This window comes from Triturus cristatus, chromosome 4_2 (genome assembly GCF_964204655.1).
Source record: "Triturus cristatus chromosome 4_2, aTriCri1.1, whole genome shotgun sequence".
In the NCBI taxonomy this organism is placed as follows: Eukaryota; Metazoa; Chordata; class Amphibia; order Caudata; family Salamandridae; genus Triturus; species Triturus cristatus.
Window position 1 is genome coordinate 649,808,885 of NC_140586.1, and position 20,204 is coordinate 649,829,088.

General features: G+C 48.4%; 1 protein-coding gene across 5 annotated transcripts in view; it reads left to right on the forward strand.

The window, feature by feature from the left end:
- The window catches only part of JAK1 (Janus kinase 1), a 647,675-nt gene that overhangs the window by 566,652 nt on the left and 60,819 nt on the right, over positions 1-20,204 (forward strand). The gene's annotated exons all lie outside the window — the stretch shown is intronic.

A 20,204-nucleotide genomic window follows, 5' to 3' on the forward strand; every position in this document is an offset into this window, starting at 1 on the left:
ACGGTATTGTTTCAAACGCGTTTCCCACTTCTCTGCGTTTTGATTCGGTCAACGAAATCTCCATTTCTGATCTGAAAGTTTCGTGGGCAACCTTCGGGCCTAACCGTGTCGGTCCGGCCCTTCGTCAATGGACCGGATCATTCCAATTCTTCCCCCGGTGCCACGCCAAGTACCCGTGTACCGACTTGCACCACGTGTGTAACTTGTGCTTGTCTCCAGAGCACAAGACTGCGACTCTTGCAATTCGTATCGATCACTCTCTGTGATAGTTGGACTCGACTTTGGGAGATGCAGTGCCAGCATATAGACGATATGCCGGACATCTTCAGTGAAGAATTCGAGCAAGATGACCCCGAGCCAACAGCAGCCGAGGAAGAACAGGCCTTCGACGTGTCAGACTCCTAATCAGAGTTGGAGATAGACCTCGACGACGTGCCTCACGTTCAGGGTGACATGAGTACAGAAGAACCCTTGCCCCGTCAACCCATCACTAAAAATTCTATGGCTTCGGCACCACCTCCGCCTTCTGGCCAAGGTCGGCTTAAAGACTATGTTTCTGACGCTCCACCTTCTGGCTCGGCACCGAAACATACTGTCAAGCCTTCTAGCTCGGGACAGAGTCGGCCCAAATCCATTTCGGAGCCGAACCCTTCCAGTTACAAGCACAAAGTCGGTTCAGAGCTGAAACCTTCGACACCGAAAAACAGCAAACCACCTTCGGAGCCGAAATCTTCCGCACCGAAAGGTCATTCCATATCTGCTCCGAAACCTTTGTGTGATGAAAACCAAAGAAGTCTCTTCAGCACCTTCGGATCCAAAAATAGACATTTTACCGTCCAAATTGGATCCCAAACAAAAGGAACTCTATATTAATCCTGACTCAGGACATATTCACGTCAAGACGCCATCCATGCACAAACTTCCCAATGACTACAGTCGTCATAAAATCCCTTTGAAAAAGAAAAATGTTGGTGCTAGCCCTTTCCATCCACTACCATCATTTCCTCCTCCTCCCTCCTACCCAACTTTACATCCTTTACACATCACACCTCATCCCTCTCCATTATCTCACCATGGCGGAGACAATACTGATGAGGTAGACACACACTTTTTTTTTTTTTTTGTTTTTTACTTTTCAAAAACCTTTATTTACTCCTAGGAATTGTAAAGGGCAGACAGCCTACTATCCACGTAGCAGTGGGAGGACTCTGCCGTCCAGTTGGGCAGTTAAGTTATCTCTTACACAGCCATTTAGCCGACATCCCGGAGGACCGGCGGCGTCTCAATAAAACATCATATACAATAGCCCAGTCATGGTCGCAACTTCGGTTGGAGGTTGCACTAGTCCCCAGTCTATGTTACAGCCATACGCTTATGATTTAGAAGTATAAAATTATCCACCTGCGACTGCAAACCTGGCTTAGTCCCTGTAGGTTCCAATCGTATCACTAACCCCAACTACCCACCCACCGCACGCTAGCTGTCTCATCCTTCCGCCCATCTACATGTACACGTGTCCTCAGTCCTTCTTTCTAGCAGCAACCAGTGATAGCACCCCCCGCATTCAGTCTATATACAACCTTGCGTTACTCATTCACCCTCCGAGTGACCCCTATTAGAGCGTGACAGTCAGATCTGAAATCTACCTGTCCACACTCTCTACATGCGGGCATCCGTCCCAACTGACGCTCCAGAATTCCTCACAATCGTGCGCCCCTAGAGTCCTGATCTTGTCTCGTGCCCCCCTCGGCCAAATTGTGCGTATTGAGTTCCTCACTCTGTGCCTCCCCCTGGCCAGCCGTCTCGGTGACCCCGGCAGTCAAATACATTCTGTACAACCCCCAGAAGTTCTTGGGGCGACTTTTCGGAGGTAGCAATTCGCTATATGTCCCCGCCTGTGTGCTGCAATACAGCATATCCCTGGCCCATTGTTTCTTAGTGGGAAGTGGCCCTCTCATCCAACATGTCGCCACAACTCGTCTAGCTATTAACAGCGCTATATCAGTCAGACGTCGCAGTGCTAGTGGGAGCGGCCTGGAATACCCCAGTAACGCCAGCGATGGGTTGGGCTGTATCTCTGTTTCCAAAATCTGACTCAGTTCTTGGAACACCTCCGTCCAAAACTTAGCTATTCCCGGGCAGTACCAGGCCATATGCATGAAGTCCGCCACTAGGAAGTGACAGCGCTCACACTCCGCTGTTTGGCGGAGCCCGTACCTATGCAATCTCTCGGGGTATAATAGACCCGCTGCAAGTACTTAAAGTGCACCAATCTGTGTCGACCATTTAGCGACACCTTCTTGGTGCTAGCGCAACAGTATTCCCACATCTCATCAGTGATATCCATTTGAAGGTCGCTCTGCCAGTCTCGCCTCGCTGTGGAGTACTGGTGCGCCTTGTGCTGGTCCCCAATTTTTTTAAGAGTCGTAACCAGTTTGGACGGCGCCACCGTTTTAATGACATAGGTAAGTTCCGGGATTTCCGGGGGTTCTGCCATGCCCGGCCCCAACAGGTCTGACAGTGCACTACGGACCCTATGAAATTGAAAGCGTTGTAGAAGCGTGGACTCAGGTCGTGCCGAGCCGATCTGATCCCATGTCTTGATTACCCCATCCAGAAACAGATCCGCCATCCTAGCGATGCCCAGAGCGCCTAACGCCTGTAGCACTCCTTTCTCTCGCAGTGGGGGGAGCCAATCCGCCCACTCCACCTGCATCAGCGGGGAATACAGTAGTGCACAGTCCTGCGCTCTCAACAACGCATGCCAAGCATGATTCGTGGCTTTTAGAGAGTCGAATCTTCCTACGCTGCGATCAACCGCCTGGAAAACAGTCGCCGGCAAGGGGAGCGGGTCTGCAAACAATCGCTCTAAAATCACATGTGGGACATCAGAGTTGGCATGTATCCACGTGTGCAGGTGAGCCGCCTGCGCTACCCTGTAATATCTTTCCAGGTCCGGGGCTCCCAGTCCCCCCATCTCATACGGCAGCATTAACACCTTCCACTGAACTCTAGGCTGTTTACCTCCCCAGGCCAGCTTAATAAGGGTTTGGGTCAACTGCCTGAAAAAGGCCTTGGACAGTACTATAGGGATGTTATTGAATAGGAACAAGAATCTTGGCAAAACCACCATTTTCATGATGGCTATTCTGCCCAGCAAAGACAGGGGAAGCCGACTCCACACCTCTACGTCCTCAACTAGGTTGGCGTATGACACTCCGTAGTTTTCCCTGAGTAGAACCTCCGGATCCTTGTGGAGCCGAATCCCCAAGTATCGGATTGAGTCAGTCGTCCACTGCAGTGGATATTCCATATGAAACGGCAAAGTAACCGGCGTCAGCGGGAACGCTAACGACTTGTTCCAGTTCACCTTAAGGCCAGACAGGGCCCCGAATTTGACCACCTCCCTCAATATAGAAGAGAGATTCTCCTCCGGGTCCCGGACGTATAGCAGCGTATCATCTGCGTATGTTGAAATACCGATCTTATAGGTGGGAAAGTTAATACCCTCGAATCTATGGTATTCTCTTATCGCGCACGCCAAGGGTTCCGCTACTAGAGCATATAGGAGGGGGGAAAGGGGACAGCCTTGCCTGGTTCCCCTGCCAACTGCGAAGGCCTCCGTAACCTGGTCTCCTATTCCTCAGCCTGGCGGTGGGTCGGTAATACAATGCTCCAAGCATCTGCAAAAAAGGCTCTCCCAGTCCGAATTTCCTCAATACCCTCACCATAAAGGGCCACTCCACAGTCGAACGCCTTCTCCATGTCCAGGAAAAGAGCTAAGGCTTTGCGCTCTGGGCGCATATGCTGCACGGTTCCCAGTACTGTTCGGATATTATATGTGAGATTTCTGGCCGGGATAAATCCCGCCTGCTCCGGAGCCACGTGCTCCGGCACCAGCAGCGCCAAGCGCGTAGCTAGGACCTTGGCGTACAACTTGGCATCCACATTAATCAAGGAGAGCGGTCTGGAGGATCCGCACAAGTTAGGGGGTCTCCCGGGTTTTAAGATGGTGACGAGCAGAGCCTCTCTCATAGTACCCGGCATGCTACCTTCCTGGCATATATCATCAAAAAGAGTCATCAGATGCGGGAGGAGCTTATCCTTGAAGGCCTTGTAAAAGGCCACCATCAGCCCCAGGGGCACTGCCTGATCTCATTCCCTCCAGTGCCTCCAGAATCTCATCCTTTTGTATGGGCAGCATCAGAAATTCCCTCAGAGTTGGACAAAAAGGGCATTTTAATATAATTGAGGTAGTCCTCTATTTCCTCTTCCATCTGAGAGTACTTAGATTTATAAAGCCCAGCATAGTAATCCCTGAATTCGTCAATAATCTCTCTCTCTCCAGTAATCACTGCCCCTGCGGAGGTGACAAGTTCGTCAATGACCAGAGGCCTCCTGTTATTACGAAGTATCCTCGCTAGTAGGAATCCCGGGCGTTCACCCTCCCCATATGTGCGGGCCGTAGCATACTTGCCCATATGCTGCACTTCCCTATCCGCTTCACTATTGTATTCAGAAACCAACGCTTGGATCCTAGCTTCAATATCGGAATCCGCGAACATCCGATGTTGCTCTTCTAACTGCGCCAGCTGCGTCTCCAGAGCCTTCAGCCTTTGTCTTATGGACTTAAGAACACTAGAGTGCTTGGCCATAGCCATACCACGAATATATGCTTTGAACGAGTCCCACACCGTTTGGAAACTCTGAACAGAACCCAAGTTATTATCAAAGAAGGTATCTATGTCCTCCGCCAATTCGCCCCTAAACACCTCATCTAACAGTGAGTAGGGTGGCAGCCGCCATGTGAAAGGCGGGATTCTTTTGACCGGAGTATCCAGTATCAGAAGAAGAGGGGAGTGGTCCGACAGTGTACGTGGTAAGACCACGCACCCCTTAATCACCGTAAGCAGCGACTGTGATGTTAGCCAGTAGTCGATTCTGGTGTGTACGTCATGGAATGCAGAGTAGTGTGTATATCCCCCTTTCCCAGGATGTCCGTGTCTCCAGACATCCACCAGGTCAAGTCTAGTCAGTTCCGCTTGCATATGTAAGGCAGCAGCCGCCGGGCGACGCATCGGCCCCGAAGAGCGGTCTATGTTCGGGTTAAATGTGAAATTAAAGTCACCTCCCCACACCATTCTAGCGTGTACGTACTGCCTACAATGTGCGGCTAGTGCGGCGTAGAACTCAGGATTATCGTAATTGGGGCCATAAACATTAACTACCACTAGCTCCCGACACATCTAGCAATTAAATAGCGCCCTTCCGAGTCAGCTTCCAGCACTGTTAATTTCAGTTTTGAGCGTGGGTTTACCCATGTGACCACCCCTCTGGAGTTCGTAGTAAAGCCTGCCGCTACACTATTACCCGCTTGGCCCTTCGCAGATAGCATTTTACTCGTAAGGGGGAGGTGTGTTTCTTGTATAAGTGCCAGATCGATGTGGTGCCTGTGGAAATAATTCAGTACTTTTCGCAGTTTGCGAAAATCATTCAACCCCCTGACATTCCACGTCCGCGCTCTCAGAGCCGTAGTGTCACTGTCACCATTCGTAACTCTAGAGTCTGACATCCCTGCCATAACGTGCCATAGAATCAGCAAAGATGTTCCCTATGGAAAGTGCCACCCACTGGCAGTCCTTGGGCAACTTAGTCCGAACATACAGAGATAGGTCAGAAGACATGCCTCTCAGCGTACCGTGCGTACCCGTCCCCCAACCCAAAACATCCCCCTATTGTCACTTCCATCCCCACAGCCGACCACCCCCAACCTGGCCAGACAGGACCCCGACCCATCCCCCCACTACAACAAACACCTTGAACATTCCCCAAACCAGCCCCCGTAGGGACCATGCGAGCCAACAGCGCTAGGGCAGAGGTTACCGGGCAAAGTAAATCACAACCTGTCAACAGCTCACAGTATTGACGTGTCCCCGCACCATTGCCCCCATATAGTCATACGGCACGAGCCGCTCTCCTTCCTCCACCATTAGGTCCAGGGGCATCCCCACTATACGTATTGGGATCCAAGCCTTACGCCTAGAGATGCATTCCTGATAGCCCTAAGGGGCCTGTGCAACGAACCTGCCCATCGTCAAGTAGTCCCAGGCGCAGGCCAACAAAGCAAATGGATGGAACAAACCCGGGGAGGGTCCCCCAGCTCCAGAAGGCAAGAAGCAATCAGTTCAGCAGCCAGCAAGAGCAAATACACTCCCCCCCCCCCCCCCCCCCGGGACCCATGAGACTAGGACCACAGTTTCTATTCATACTCAATATATCAGAAAGGTCTCACCAAGTAGCAACTGCGTAGTCCTCATGTGGGACCACACCAGCCGCTGTTGTCCATTCAGCTCCAGGCGCTCCGGTCACTGCCAGGACTGCGTACACCCCCCACCCAACAAGCAATCCCAGACGGTGTGGCCATTTATAGAGTCCAGCCACCAACAGCAAACTAATCCTGCTCCTCCAAACGTGATGCATCCGCAAGAGTGTCATTACGGCCCCGTGGACTGTTCCGCTGTTCCTTAGACCATTCCTTCAAAGATCTCTGCAGTTCCCTCGGGTCAGTGAAGAAATGCGAATGGCCTTGCCTGTTGATCCAGAGTTTCGCCGGGTAGAGCATCGCGTAATCCAGACCTAGGTCGCGAAGTTTTTTTTTGTACGGTGCGAAATGCCTCCGTTCTTCTTGGACTTTCGCCGTGAAGTCAGGGTAAATGGAGATGTCCATTCCTTCAAATTGCAACCTCCCTTTTTCTCTAGCCACCCGCAGGGCCGTATCTCTGTCCCTGTAATTCAGCAGCTTTGCTATTATTGGTCTCGCTGGTGCACCTGGCTTTGGGCGGGGCCCCAGCGAACGATGAGCTCTTTCGTCGACGAACATGGGAGAGAACACGTCCTCCCCCAGCAGGGCATGCAATAGTTTTTCCACAAAGAGCTCCATCCTTCCGGTTTGTGTTGACTCACCCGTTATGCGAATGTTCGATCGCCTCGAGCGGGCTTCCAGGTCCTCCAACTTATCCTGGATGACCTGAAGCAATCTGCTGATTGTTTGCGATCCGTATCCCACTCCGTCTGCGTTCCTCCGCTTGCGTGATTCTCTTCTCAGTCGTGTCCAGTCGCTCCGCATTCTTGTCCACCCGCTCCGACATGTGATCCATGCGGTATGAGAGTGCGTCGAGCTTGGTACCGATCGCTGTCAGACTGCCCTGCAGGCCCTTTTCCATTGTCGCTAACATTTCTCTAATGTCCGCACACATAGAGCTCTCTGAGGCAGTACCACAGGGAGACGCTTCCGGCACTATGACATTAGATCCCTTCGCTTTACGTGGATCGAAAGATATTTTAGGCTGTGTCTTGTCGCCTTTACCCATGGTGATTCTGTGGGTCTGCAATTCCACTAGTCCAGCCGCGCCGAGGCGGATTCAAGCTCCAATCCGCAGGACCTTGTGGTTCTCGGCCCCAACGGAGCAGCTTAAGGGCCGCACCACTGTACCTCTCCGAGGTTTAATAGCTGGGCCTACTGCAGTAGCTGGGCCTGCGAGGTCCCAAGACCCTCAGCGCAGGGTCGCACACCGGCCCCCGACTCTCCTCACAGCACACGGTCGGAGTCCGTCTGCTAGCACCCGATCAGGTCTCTGCCACTGGCAGTCCTCGAAACCACCACAGGCCTGGGCAGTGCGCAGTTCCCATGGGTCAAGTGGCACAATCCACGCTCTCCACGCTATCGGCAGTCCTCCGCCACAGAGAAGGCTCCCTTGGTAAGTCAATCGCCAATCGCCAAGATCAGGGCCTGCTTACGCAAGACGGAAGCCAGTGCTGCACCCAAGCACAGACAACCACCCCGAGGCCCACCTGCAAGACACTCGATAAATCCGCTGCCAGAGCCGAGCAATCCGTACCTCTGTGTGCTCACAGCAGTCTATGGCCCAGCTACCGGCCCTGTCTTCTTAGCATACTGGACTGTATTCCATGCAGCCTCGAGGCCGAGACTGGCCCCCTTCAGAAAGAAGTCAGCGTGCGAAACTGCACCAAACCCAACGCACACCCAAAGTCCAGGTCAGATAGAAACTTGTTCCGAATGGTGACTCCTCACGCAGGCCCTGTATTCCAAAATGGCGACCCGAGTGGCTGGGGAGGGACTGTCAACACCGAGGAAGCCCGCAGGCCTCGTCGTCACGTAGCTCCAGAGTCGCCCCACCGCAGCCCCCCACAGGCCTGCACACAGCGCTGACTCCTCTGGCCTCTGGGGATCTTATTTCGGGCTATTAGAGAAGGGGTGCGCCAAGCGTAGCTCCACGGAGGCGCCAAGAGCCTCGCCTCCACCGCAAGCACCCAGTGCGCACTCCACCATACAAGCCAGTGTTCCGTTTAATGTCCCAATTCAGAGGTGTTCACCGTGTGGGACCTCCCCGCATGAGAAGCTTGCCACTAGCCAGGGTTCCCCGGGTTGTTCAGAGCGGTGTGGCAGCACTACCCGGTCCAATCCGCCGATACTGGCAGTCCCGTGGAACGGCCCCGCCGAGTAAGAGGGTCGCCTCGCTGTGATCGCTCCCTCCCCCTTATGGAGCCGCTCGTGCTTGCACTCCCCTCCGGAGACGTCAGCGTCGCGGCCCTACCGTCTCACTCCAGGTATGTAGCTGAGGACGTTCGACCGGGCTGGCCACAGATGACCCTGCCGCACGCTGTGCTACGCACGCTGGGGAGCGCCTCAGGGCAATTCGGGGATGTCGGCCTGGTCCGCCGAGGATATTACTGCTCGCCGTATGTGCTCCGTCGGGCTCCGCTGCCGGCTGAAGAGGTCCGCACTCAGCCCCGCCAGGTCAAGAAGGGATTCCCCCTTCCTATCCGCTATTTAGCTCTGCCGTGTAGGATCAATGTAAGGATTTTGCAAGGGCAATGGTGGAGAGCTCAGCGCTCACACGTCCGCCATAGTCGCCAGCAAGCTCCGCCCCCCAGGTAGACACACACTTACCAGTGGATCTATAGACAGATTATACAAGTGACCCTCCAATGGATAATGATCCTGACCTTTACCCTGCCAAGCCATCTCCACCTGATGACAATTTCTCTTACCAAGAACTCACTGCCAGGGCTGCACAATACCATGGGGTGGAGCTCCGCAAAGAATCCTTAGAGGAGGATTTTCCATTTGAAACTTTAGGTTCCACACACAGGTCGAGCCAGACACTCCCTATGCTGAAAGGTATGATGAGGCACGCAGATGAAATTTTTAAAGTTCCTGTACGTGCATTAATCCTCCCGCCTAGAGTAGATCAGAAATATAAACCTTCCCCAACAGATCCAGTATCTATCGAAGGCCAGTTACCACTTGATTCTTTGGTAGTATCTAATGCTCGCTAGTGAGATAATTCTCAAACTTCGGGGATGCTCCTTTCCCAGATAAAGAATCAAAACTCATTGATGCTTCTGGAAAAGTATAGCTGCACAAGCAGCCAGTCACTGGCGCATTGCTAACACGCAGGGACTTCTAGCCAGATACAATAGGGCGCACTGGGACAAAATGGAGCAATTACTACAATATCTCCCAAAGGACCATCAAGCCAAAGCTCAAGACTTAGTCCAGGAAGGGAAATTAATTTCTAATTCTTCCATAAGGTGTGCTCTAGATGCAGCTGACACCGCAGCTAGGGAGATAAATACTACCATCTTACTCTGAAGGCCTACCTGGTTACAGATTTAAACCTGAAGTCCAACAGTTCATTTAAATACACCTTTTGATAAGCAACATCTTTTCGGTTCCGAAGTTGATCAAGCGCTCAAAGATGAAAAAGGACACTGAAATTGCCAAATGTATGGGAGCACTTCAGTCTACTTCATACAAAGGTTCCTTTCGACGTTCCTTTTACCGGGGAGGATCCAAGTCAACAGCCTCAGATCAAAATCCAGAGGTAACAACCAATCCTCTTCTCCGAGAGGATTTTTCAGAGGAGGTTATAGTGGAAGCAGTTCCAAAGGTATGGGTAAAAACACCACACCCCATAACTCCCCTTCCCCTAATAAACAGTGACTTCCCCACGGTTCCCTCCGATTGTTCCACACCTGTTGGAGGAAGACTTCAACACTTTCTCCCCATTTGGGAATCTATAACAACTGACAAATGGGTGCTTGGAATCCAACATGGGTATTGCCTGGAGCTTATCACCAATCCTCCAAATAGTCCACCTCGTTTTCACAAATTGTCACCAGACCACCTGATATTGCTCGAACAAGAGGTGCAATTACTGAAAGGAGCTATAGAACCAGTTCCACTTAAGTACTAGGGTCAGGTGTCTATTCTCTTTACTTTCTGATCGCCAAAAAGGACGGCTCATTAAGACCTATTCTAGATCTCAGAGAGTTGAACCAATGCATACTGTCAGAGCACTTTAACAAGGTGACCCTTTAACAAGTACTTCTTTTACAGCAAGGCGATTTTATGTCTACTCTAGACTTAAAAGACGCATACTTTCACATTCCAATTCATCCATCTCATTGTAAATACCTCAGATTTGTCATAGCAGGCAAACATTACCAGTACTTCCATTTGGAGTCACCACTGCTCCCAGAGTGTTTAACAAATGTCTGGCATTAGTAGCCGCTCATCTCAGAAGACCATGTATTCATGTCTTTCTTACCTAGACGACTGGCTCATCAAAGACAGCACTTACCAAAGCTGTCTGCAACACACTCAGACAACAATACACTTAATTCATGAATTGAGCTTCACCATGAATACACAAAAGCCTCACCTGTATCCTGCACGGATGCAGTCTTATCTAGGAGCTACTATCAACACTTTCAAAGCTCTAGCCTCTCCCAGTGCAGCCAGAATTCACAAGACTCAGTCTTTGGTACTACAGTTTCTACCCAATCAAACATTAGCAGCCAGGGTTTTCATGCAACTGCTGGGAACTATGGCATCTTCACATGCGTCCCCTCCAAGAATGTCTAGTGAGTCCGTGGAATCAATCACAGGGTCAATTAACTGATCTAGTGTTGGTAAGCGGGCGCACCCATCGCTCTCTGCCGTGGTGGAATCCACAATTTTTTTCAAAAAGGCTCCCCTTCATAGATCCTATTCCATAGACTGTGCTAACAGCAGACTCATCTCTCAGTGGTTGGGGTGCCCATCTCCAACATTACACAATTCAGGGTCTGTTGAGTGACAGTCACAAAAGTCTCCGCATCAGCTACCTAGAACTTCTGTTAGTGTTCCTTGCACTCAAAGCTTTTCAAAATCACCTTATAGGCAAAGTTGTCCTAGTCCGCACAGACAACATGACAGCAATGTACTATGTACATAAACAAGAAAGAACACACTCTCCAACTGTCACGCTTCTCACAAAACATTTGGAACTGGGCAATTCATCACAAGATCTATCTCCTGGCGGATCACCTCCTAGGAGTAAACAATCAAATTGCCGCTCTCCTCAGCAGGCAAAGGCAGCTAGTTCACGAGTGGGAACTTCATCCCCAAGTTCTTCTTCCACAGTAAACAACACAAAATGCACAAACTTCGCATCCAGGTTCCCACACGTTCTATCCAAAGGCAATGCCCTATAGATGAGTTGGTTGGGTATATTTGGCTACGCTTTTCTGCCTCTCACTCTACTTTCATTGCTAGTTCGGAAGCTCAGGCAAACATCACTCACACTGATCCTAGTACCCCCACATGGGCTTGTTAACCTTGGTACACCACCCTGTTAGAACTATCATTGGTTCCACATCAAAAACTACATCTCACCTCCAGTCTCCTCACTCCGAGCCATGGAGAAATCAGACATCCAAATCCCAAGGAACTCAACCTAGCGATTTGGCTCCTGAAGTCATAGAGTTTGGTTATTTAAATCTACCACCACAATGCATGACTATTTTAAAAGAAGCAAGAAACCCAACTACCAAAACTTGCTATGCAGCAAAGTGGAAAAGATTTTATATCTGTTGTAATAACAAGATCAATCCTCTAGATGCTTCTTTACAAAATATTATCTGTTACCTGTTGCATTTACAGCAAACAGGATTGACTTACACATCTATTCATTTACACCTTGCAGCAGTGGCTGCATATTTGCAAAACAGACAACATTTATTTCTTTTCAAGATTTCAGTAATCAAAGCTTTCTTTGAAGGTTTGAAAAGAGTTATACCACCAAGAGTTCCACTCGGGCCAGTGTGGAATCCTTACAAATCATATGGCCCTTTGAACCCTTACTTAAATGTCCTCTACAGTTTCTCTCATAGAAAGTGGTTTTCCTCATTGCTATCACTTTGTTGAGGAGAGTCGGTGAGCTACAGACTTTAACCCTGCAAGAACATTTTTTTCAACTCCACAAAGATAGTTGTTCTTCGCACTAATCCAAAATTCCTTCCCAAAGTGTTTTCTGCTTTTCATATTAACCAATCAGTTGTTACCTGTGTTTTTTCCTCAACCTGACTCCGTGGCAGAAAGACCTCTACATACGCTAGACGTTAGAAGAGCTTTAGTATATTACATAGAAAGGACCAAGGATTTTTGCAAAACCAAACCACTATTTGTTGCATTTGCGTCACCTCACCAAGGCAATCCCATCTCTAAATCGGGCATTTCAAGATGGATTGTGAAATGCATTAAAATATGCTATGCAAAAGCCAAAAGAGCGCATTCTACATGCAAGATAGGGGCTACTATGGCCTTTTTAAGCAACATTCCTCTAGCTGACATTTGTACAGCAGCTACATGGTCTACACCACACACATTTACTAAACACTACTGTTTAGATGTGTTAGCAAGACAACAAGCTAATGTAGGGCAGGCATTGCTTAAGACACTATTTCAAACAACTGCAGCACGTTCAGGTTATTTTATTTGTATTTATTTTAGGAGTTTTATATAGCGCTAGCCAGACCTGAAGGTATCGGAGCGCTTTACAGCATGAATCGCTCATAGGATACATTAAACAATTTAGTATATACAATGTCCCAAGACGCATCGCATAATATCGTCGTGGAGTGCACAATGTCACTCGGAAAGTCAGTTATCACAGTAGAATGTACAGGGAACATATGACGACTTGCTTACGTTGTCGTAGAGAACCCAGTGAATTACGAAGGGGTTCGACCGGTGAGGGGGGGGGGGGAGTAGTCATGCGGAGAATGAGGTAGAGGTCATTGATGAAGTGTCCATGTGCTACTTTGACTTTGAAGTTGGCACGCATTTCAACTGGGAGCCCTTTTAGCTCTCTGAGTGCAGGCGAGATGTGATCATATTTCTTTACACCGGTGACCATTCTGACTGCTGCGTTCAGAGTTGATCTGAGTGGAGCAAGATGGGATTTTGCTGCTCCTGTGAGGGTTGCAATCCCGTAGTCCAGTCTGGACAGTACCAGGGATTGTGTAGCTTGTTTGAGGTCACTTTGTTGTGTAGTTTAAGGTTGAGGAAGGCCCGCTTTGAGATGTTTTTGATGTGTTTGCTCATGTGTAGTTTGGGGTCCAGAGTGATTGCTAGCGATTTTGCAGAATCGGCTAGGGTGAGGTTGTAGTTGAGAGCATGGATGGCTTTTTTCCATTCTGTGATTTGGGGGTTCTCCTCTTTGTTGGAGATGAGGAGGATTTCCGTCTTTTCCTAATTTAGTTTTAAGTGGTTGCGTGATAGCCAGTGCTAGACTTCTCGTAGAGTGGCGTTCAGTCTCTGAATGTCTTCGATGGATGAGGTTTCCAGATAGATTTGGGTATCTTCTGCTTAGAGGTGGAAGGGAATGTTGGTTATTTTGAGTATGGAGGTAAGGGGCTCCATATAGATGTTGAAAAGTTGTGGGGCGAGTACTGACCCTTGGGGGGACACCCCTGCACACGGGGAGTGGGTCTGACGAGAAGTTCTTGATTTTTATACTTTGGGTGCGGTTCTGTAGGAAAGAGGTGAACCACTGTAGAGCCACCTTCTCTGCACCCGCCCTTTCTTGAAGTGCTTTGATGAGTAGTTTGTGGTCAACCGTGTTGAAGGCTGCCGATAGATCCAGGAGTATGAGTAGGCAGCATTGGCCTTTATTCAGAGATTTGTGCATATCCTCTATTACATTTAGGATCCCTGACTCTGTACTGCGACCTTTCCTGAACCGCGATTGATGAGGATCAAGAAGGTTGGTGCTGTCCAAGTGTTGAGTGAGTTGGAGGAGAACACATCTTTCCAGAATTTTCGCTAGGAGAGGGAGGTTAGAGACGGGTTTGAAGTTATTCATATCGTTTGTGTCAGAGCCAGTTTTTTTTCAGTAGAGGTGTGACTTGGCCGATTTTGAGACAGTCAGGCATGACTCCAGTACTCAAGGAGCTGGTTATAATCTTAGTCCAGTGCGGGGCTAGGTATAGTTTGAGCTTTTTGGCCAGTTGGGCCGGTAAGGGATCCATAACGTGTACTTAGGGTTTGGTGTTGGAGATCATTTTGATGACCTCTGCTTCGGAGATGGGGTTGAAAGATTTCCATAAGTTAGGAGGGTGCTTGGGTGTGATATCTTCTGACTCAGTGGGCGATTTACTGTTGTGGGGACTGCTTTGTACGTCCAAGGAGAGTTCTATCTTGGAAATGTTGTCATTGAAGAAATTGGCAAAGTTGTTACACAGGTCTTTGGAGGCCACAACCTGTGTTATAGGGGGCTTAGAGGTTTGTTGCCTGATGAGGCTGAATAGTTCCTTAGGTCTATTCTTTGCTTTGTCAAGGGCGTTGCAAAAGGACGCTTTTAGGTCTCGCCTAGCGACGCAGTGCATGCGCTGCGCGTCTTGGCGAGATCTGTCGTCGGAAGGGGGTCAGGACATGTGCACACGCGTACGCACATCTCCTGTCCGAGGTGTTTGAGAAGAACGCGCGCATAGCGCGCTTTCACTCTCAAGGCGACACCTTGTACAGGAGTTGTGCACGCACATCTCCTGTCTGGGCTCGCGGCGTTTGAGCAGAACGCTTTCACTCTCACGGCGACAGCTTGTTACTACTGCTTCTGTCGGTTCTTTCTCTGTTGCTCACATGAGGTAGGACGTCCCGCTGCGCTGCCATGCTAAACCTAAACATGTAAGTTTCTTGGTGAGAGAACCATTTTGCCACTCTTTCCATTGCTCAGAACACTTCGAAAATTCCTCTGGCTTTTTCTTTGCTTGCACTGTATTACATATTGCGGGTTACCAAATCTTTCATCATCACAACTAGGAATTGAATATCAAAGTAGTCATAGATTATGCCCATCTAAGAGGAAGTGACATGATTTATCTAAATAGCTACTAAGAAAAGTTCTGTTACAACTTCTCCACATCTTCAGACATATTGGGGATTGCCTCGGTAGCATTTTTCGCTGTTAGATATTGCATACGTGATACGAGAATGCTCAAACGCATCTCCAAATTGCTCCTTTGACAAGGATGCTAACAGGTCTGTCCCCATTGTAACCCATCTCATTGTCCGGGAGTCTGCCAGGTGCCCATCTCCACCTCTGTGATAGCTGTTAACACTCAGTCTGATTTGGTAGAATAGTTACACCCCAATAACCTAGTTCCAACGTTCACCCATTCCAGTGTATCAAAAGGTATTCCCAAGCCAGCAGATTAAAGACACTTCAATGTTCTAGGATGGCACAGCAGATTCAGTATCCAAATCCTACACCTTGTTCATAAAATGGAAGAGTCTTTTGAAATCGCTAGTTGTACCTCTCCCAGTTGCAAACCCATCTGTGTTCCCATGTGGAAAAGGTGTGGGCACTGTTTAAATGTGTGATCTTCAAACTTTATGCCCAGCCCCCCAACCCCACCAAAAAAGTAATAATTCCCCCTCAAACACCATCCATACCCACCATCCTCTCCCTCAATCCATGCAGACTGCAGCTGTCAGTACATTAACATAGTGGCACAATCCCAAAAATGGCACAGTGTATGTGTAAGAATTGGAAATCAGACTGATAAGTCTGTGGAACAGCTACAAAAGTATTAGAAAGTGATTTCGAAGCATAATGGTTTAGCCTCCTTGACCACTTTCCCTGCTGAGTTTCCATTGATTTTCTGCAACAAGCCTTCCAGAGCGAGCCAAATGCAGAACAAGAGCCACTTTCTTTTAAAAATAACTCAAAATGACAACAATTGGAAAAAAAATGCATCATTGAAATCCGCGGTACATTTTAGTGTTGTGGGACTCGAATGCCATTTGGGATTTGGGGCATGGACTCATGCCCCTCTTCAGATGACTTCACGTCCCCCTGGCAGGCCCCACAGTTTGAAGACATCTGGTATAGATTCTAATAACGACAATATTACTGAGGACATTCGCATTTATGTTGCACGTTGTGAATTTCCTGTTCAAGTTAAACCATGAAAGGTCCTATTTGGACTAGTTTTCAAAGTTCTTACAGCTTCTGCAAGGACAGCTGATGCCATGTCTTTGCTTTTCATGAGTCAGTACATTGTAAGTTGTGGTGCAATTGTTCCCTCTATGAAAAATAGATTGACAGGCGGTTCTCCAGTTTCTGGCTTGTTCCCTTTTCATTTTGACTCCATGATGGGTAGTGTTTCACCCGATGAGATTTCCTTCTCGAACGCATTCCTCTCACAACTCTAGGGAGCTTCAAGTTCTTCACAACTCCCTAGTCTTTACCTTCGAAGACTGGTGGGTTTATATATAGTGTGCTCACTAGTATTTCATAAACATTTGACTTACTGCATGTCCAATCATTTGCAATTCAATAGGTCTCACATTTACGCGAGTTTGAGCTATTGGCATTGTAAATGACCATGTCTTTTATTTATGTTTTGGCTTTTAAAACAAATAAAAGGCTTGTCATTTGCAATGCTAATAGCTTAAACTCTCGCAAATGCGAGACCTATTGCATTGCAAATGCTTATTTAATGTTTTATTTGTTTTTTTTGTATCTCCCTCTTACTGCTTTGAGTAGCTCGTAAGATTGTGGACGGGTTGTTTTGCCACAGTCTTTCTACGCTCTTAGTTCTCTTCTTTCTGAGTTTAAATCTGTATTGAACCATGATCTGGAAGGAATGTTCCTGGCTCTTTTTAGTTTCTGGGGGCTATTTGGTCCATAATGGAGGTCATAGTGGTGTTGTAATGCGAAGTGAGTTCTGTTGCTGAGAGTTCACCTGTGTGACTGGGGAGGAGGGAGCTTACCCTCTCCTCCAGGTCTGCAAGTGGAATCTGACTTAGATTTCTCACCCACCACGGAGGGTCCTGAGTGCATGGTTGGCCTTGGATCCTTTGGTTCAAGTGGAACAGAATGATATGGTGATCCGACCAGTCCACAGGCAAGGTGTGGTGAATGGAGACTGTATCTGCATGAGCGATAATGGCATTGAGGATAGAGCTTTTGTTGTGGGTTTTCTCTGTGCAGTGTTGGGTGAGCTTGAGGTTGCTTAGAAGATCGCTTAGGGTTTTGATTAGCGCGGTGTTTTCATCGTTCCAGTTTAAATTGAGGTCGCCTAGAATGATGTTTGAGTCCTGGAGTGAGCATTGAGTTAATAGGTCGGAGAGATGTTCTCCGAAAGAGGAGGTGTTTCTTGGCGGATGGTAGAGGAGATGACAAAGTAGTGATTTGTTGTCACTCATCTTGATGGTTGTAGTAAGACATTCGAAAGAGTTATATTTGAGGGTGTCTGTTTCCGATTGCTATGCCTCCTCCTCTCTGTTTTTTTTCTGTCTCCCGGGGAAGAGAACTCGTTTAGCCAAGTTTCGGTGATGAACGTGATGTCTAGGTCATGTGTAAGGATGGTCTCTGCCAGTTCTGTTGCATGTTTGGAGGCTGACCTGCAGTTAATGAGCATGCAGTTGGTGTTAGATCTCTCATTTTTGAGATTTTTTATTAAAGTGGCCCTGGGGATTGTGAAATGCATTAAAATATGCTATGCAAAAGCCAAAAGAGCGCATTCTACATGCAAGATAGGGGCTACTATGGCCTTTTTAAGCAACATTCCTCTAGCTGACATTTGTACAGCAGCTACATGGTCTACACCACACACATTTACTAAACACTACTGTGTAGATGTGTTAGCAAGACAACAAGCTAATGTAGGGCAGGCATTGCTTAAGACACTATTTCAAACAACTGCAGCACGTTCAGGTTATTTTATTTGTATTTATTTATTTTAGGAGTTTTATATAGCGCTAGCCAGACCTGAAGGTATCGGAGCGCTTTACAGCATGAATCGCTCATAGGATACATTAAACAATTTAGTATATACAATGTCCCAAGACGCATCGCATAATATCGTCGTGGAGTGCACAATGTCACTCGGAAAGTCAGTTATCACAGTAGAATGTACAGGGAACATATGACGACTTGCTTACGTTGTCGTAGAGAACCCAGTGAATTACGAAGGGGTTCGACCGGTGAGGGGGGGGGGGGGGAGTAGTCATGCGGAGAATGAGGTAGAGGTCATTGATGAAGTGTCCATGTGCTACTTTGACTTTGAAGTTGGCACGCATTTCAACTGGGAGCCCTTTTAGCTCTCTGAGTGCAGGCGAGATGTGATCATATTTCTTTACACCGGTGACCATTCTGACTGCTGCGTTCAGAGTTGATCTGAGTGGAGCAAGATGGGATTTTGCTGCTCCTGTGAGGGTTGCAATCCCGTAGTCCAGTCTGGACAGTACCAGGGATTGTGTAGCTTGTTTGAGGTCACTTTGTTGTGTAGTTTAAGGTTGAGGAAGGCCCGCTTTGAGATGTTTTTGATGTGTTTGCTCAGGTGTAGTTTGGGGTCCAGAGTGATTGCTAGCGATTTTGCAGAATCGGCTAGGGTGAGGTTGTAGTTGAGAGCATGGATGGCTTTTTTCCATTCTGTGATTTGGGGGTTCTCCTCTTTGTTGGAGATGAGGAGGATTTCCGTCTTTTCCTAATTTAGTTTTAAGTGGTTGCGTGATAGCCAGTGCTAGACTTCTCGTAGAGTGGCGTTCAGTCTCTGAATGTCTTCGATGGATGAGGTTTCCAGATAGATTTGGGTATCTTCTGCTTAGAGGTGGAAGGGAATGTTGGTTATTTTGAGTATGGAGGTAAGGGGCTCCATATAGATGTTGAAAAGTTGTGGGGCGAGTACTGACCCTTGGGGGGACACCCCTGCACACGGGGAGTGGGTCTGACGAGAAGTTCTTGATTTTTATACTTTGGGTGCGGTTCTGTAGGAAAGAGGTGAACCACTGTAGAGCCACCTTCTCTGCACCCGCCCTTTCTTGAAGTGCTTTGATGAGTAGTTTGTGGTCAACCGTGTTGAAGGCTGCCGATAGATCCAGGAGTATGAGTAGGCAGCATTGGCCTTTATTCAGAGATTTGTGCATATCCTCTATTACATTTAGGATCCCTGACTCTGTACTGCGACCTTTCCTGAACCGCGATTGATGAGGATCAAGAAGGTTGGTGCTGTCCAAGTGTTGAGTGAGTTGGAGGAGAACACATCTTTCCAGAATTTTCGCTAGGAGAGGGAGGTTAGAGACGGGTTTGAAGTTATTCAGATCGTTTGTGTCAGAGCCAGTTTTTTTTCAGTAGAGGTGTGACTTGGCCGATTTTGAGACAGTCAGGCATGACTCCAGTACTCAAGGAGCTGGTTATAATCTTAGTCCAGTGCGGGGCTAGGTATAGTTTGAGCTTTTTGGCCAGTTGGGCCGGTAAGGGATCCATAACGTGTACTTAGGGTTTGGTGTTGGAGATCATTTTGATGACCTCTGCTTCGGAGATGGGGTTGAAAGATTTCCATAAGTTAGGAGGGTGCTTGGGTGTGATATCTTCTGACTCAGTGGGCGATTTACTGTTGTGGGGACTGCTTTGTACGTCCAAGGAGAGTTCTATCTTGGAAATGTTGTCATTGAAGAAATTGGCAAAGTTGTTACACAGGTCTTTGGAGGCCACAACCTGTGTTATAGGGGGCTTAGAGGTTTGTTGCCTGATGAGGCTGAATAGTTCCTTAGGTCTATTCTTTGCTTTGTCAAGGGCGTTGCAAAAGGACGCTTTTAGGTCTCGCCTAGCGACGCAGTGCATGCGCTGCGCGTCTTGGCGAGATCTGTCGTCGGAAGGGGGTCAGGACATGTGCACACGCGTACGCACATCTCCTGTCCGAGGTGTTTGAGAAGAACGCGCGCATAGCGCGCTTTCACTCTCAAGGCGACACCTTGTACAGGAGTTGTGCACGCACATCTCCTGTCTGCGCTCGCGGCGTTTGAGCAGAACGCTTTCACTCTCACGGCGACAGCTTGTTACTACTGC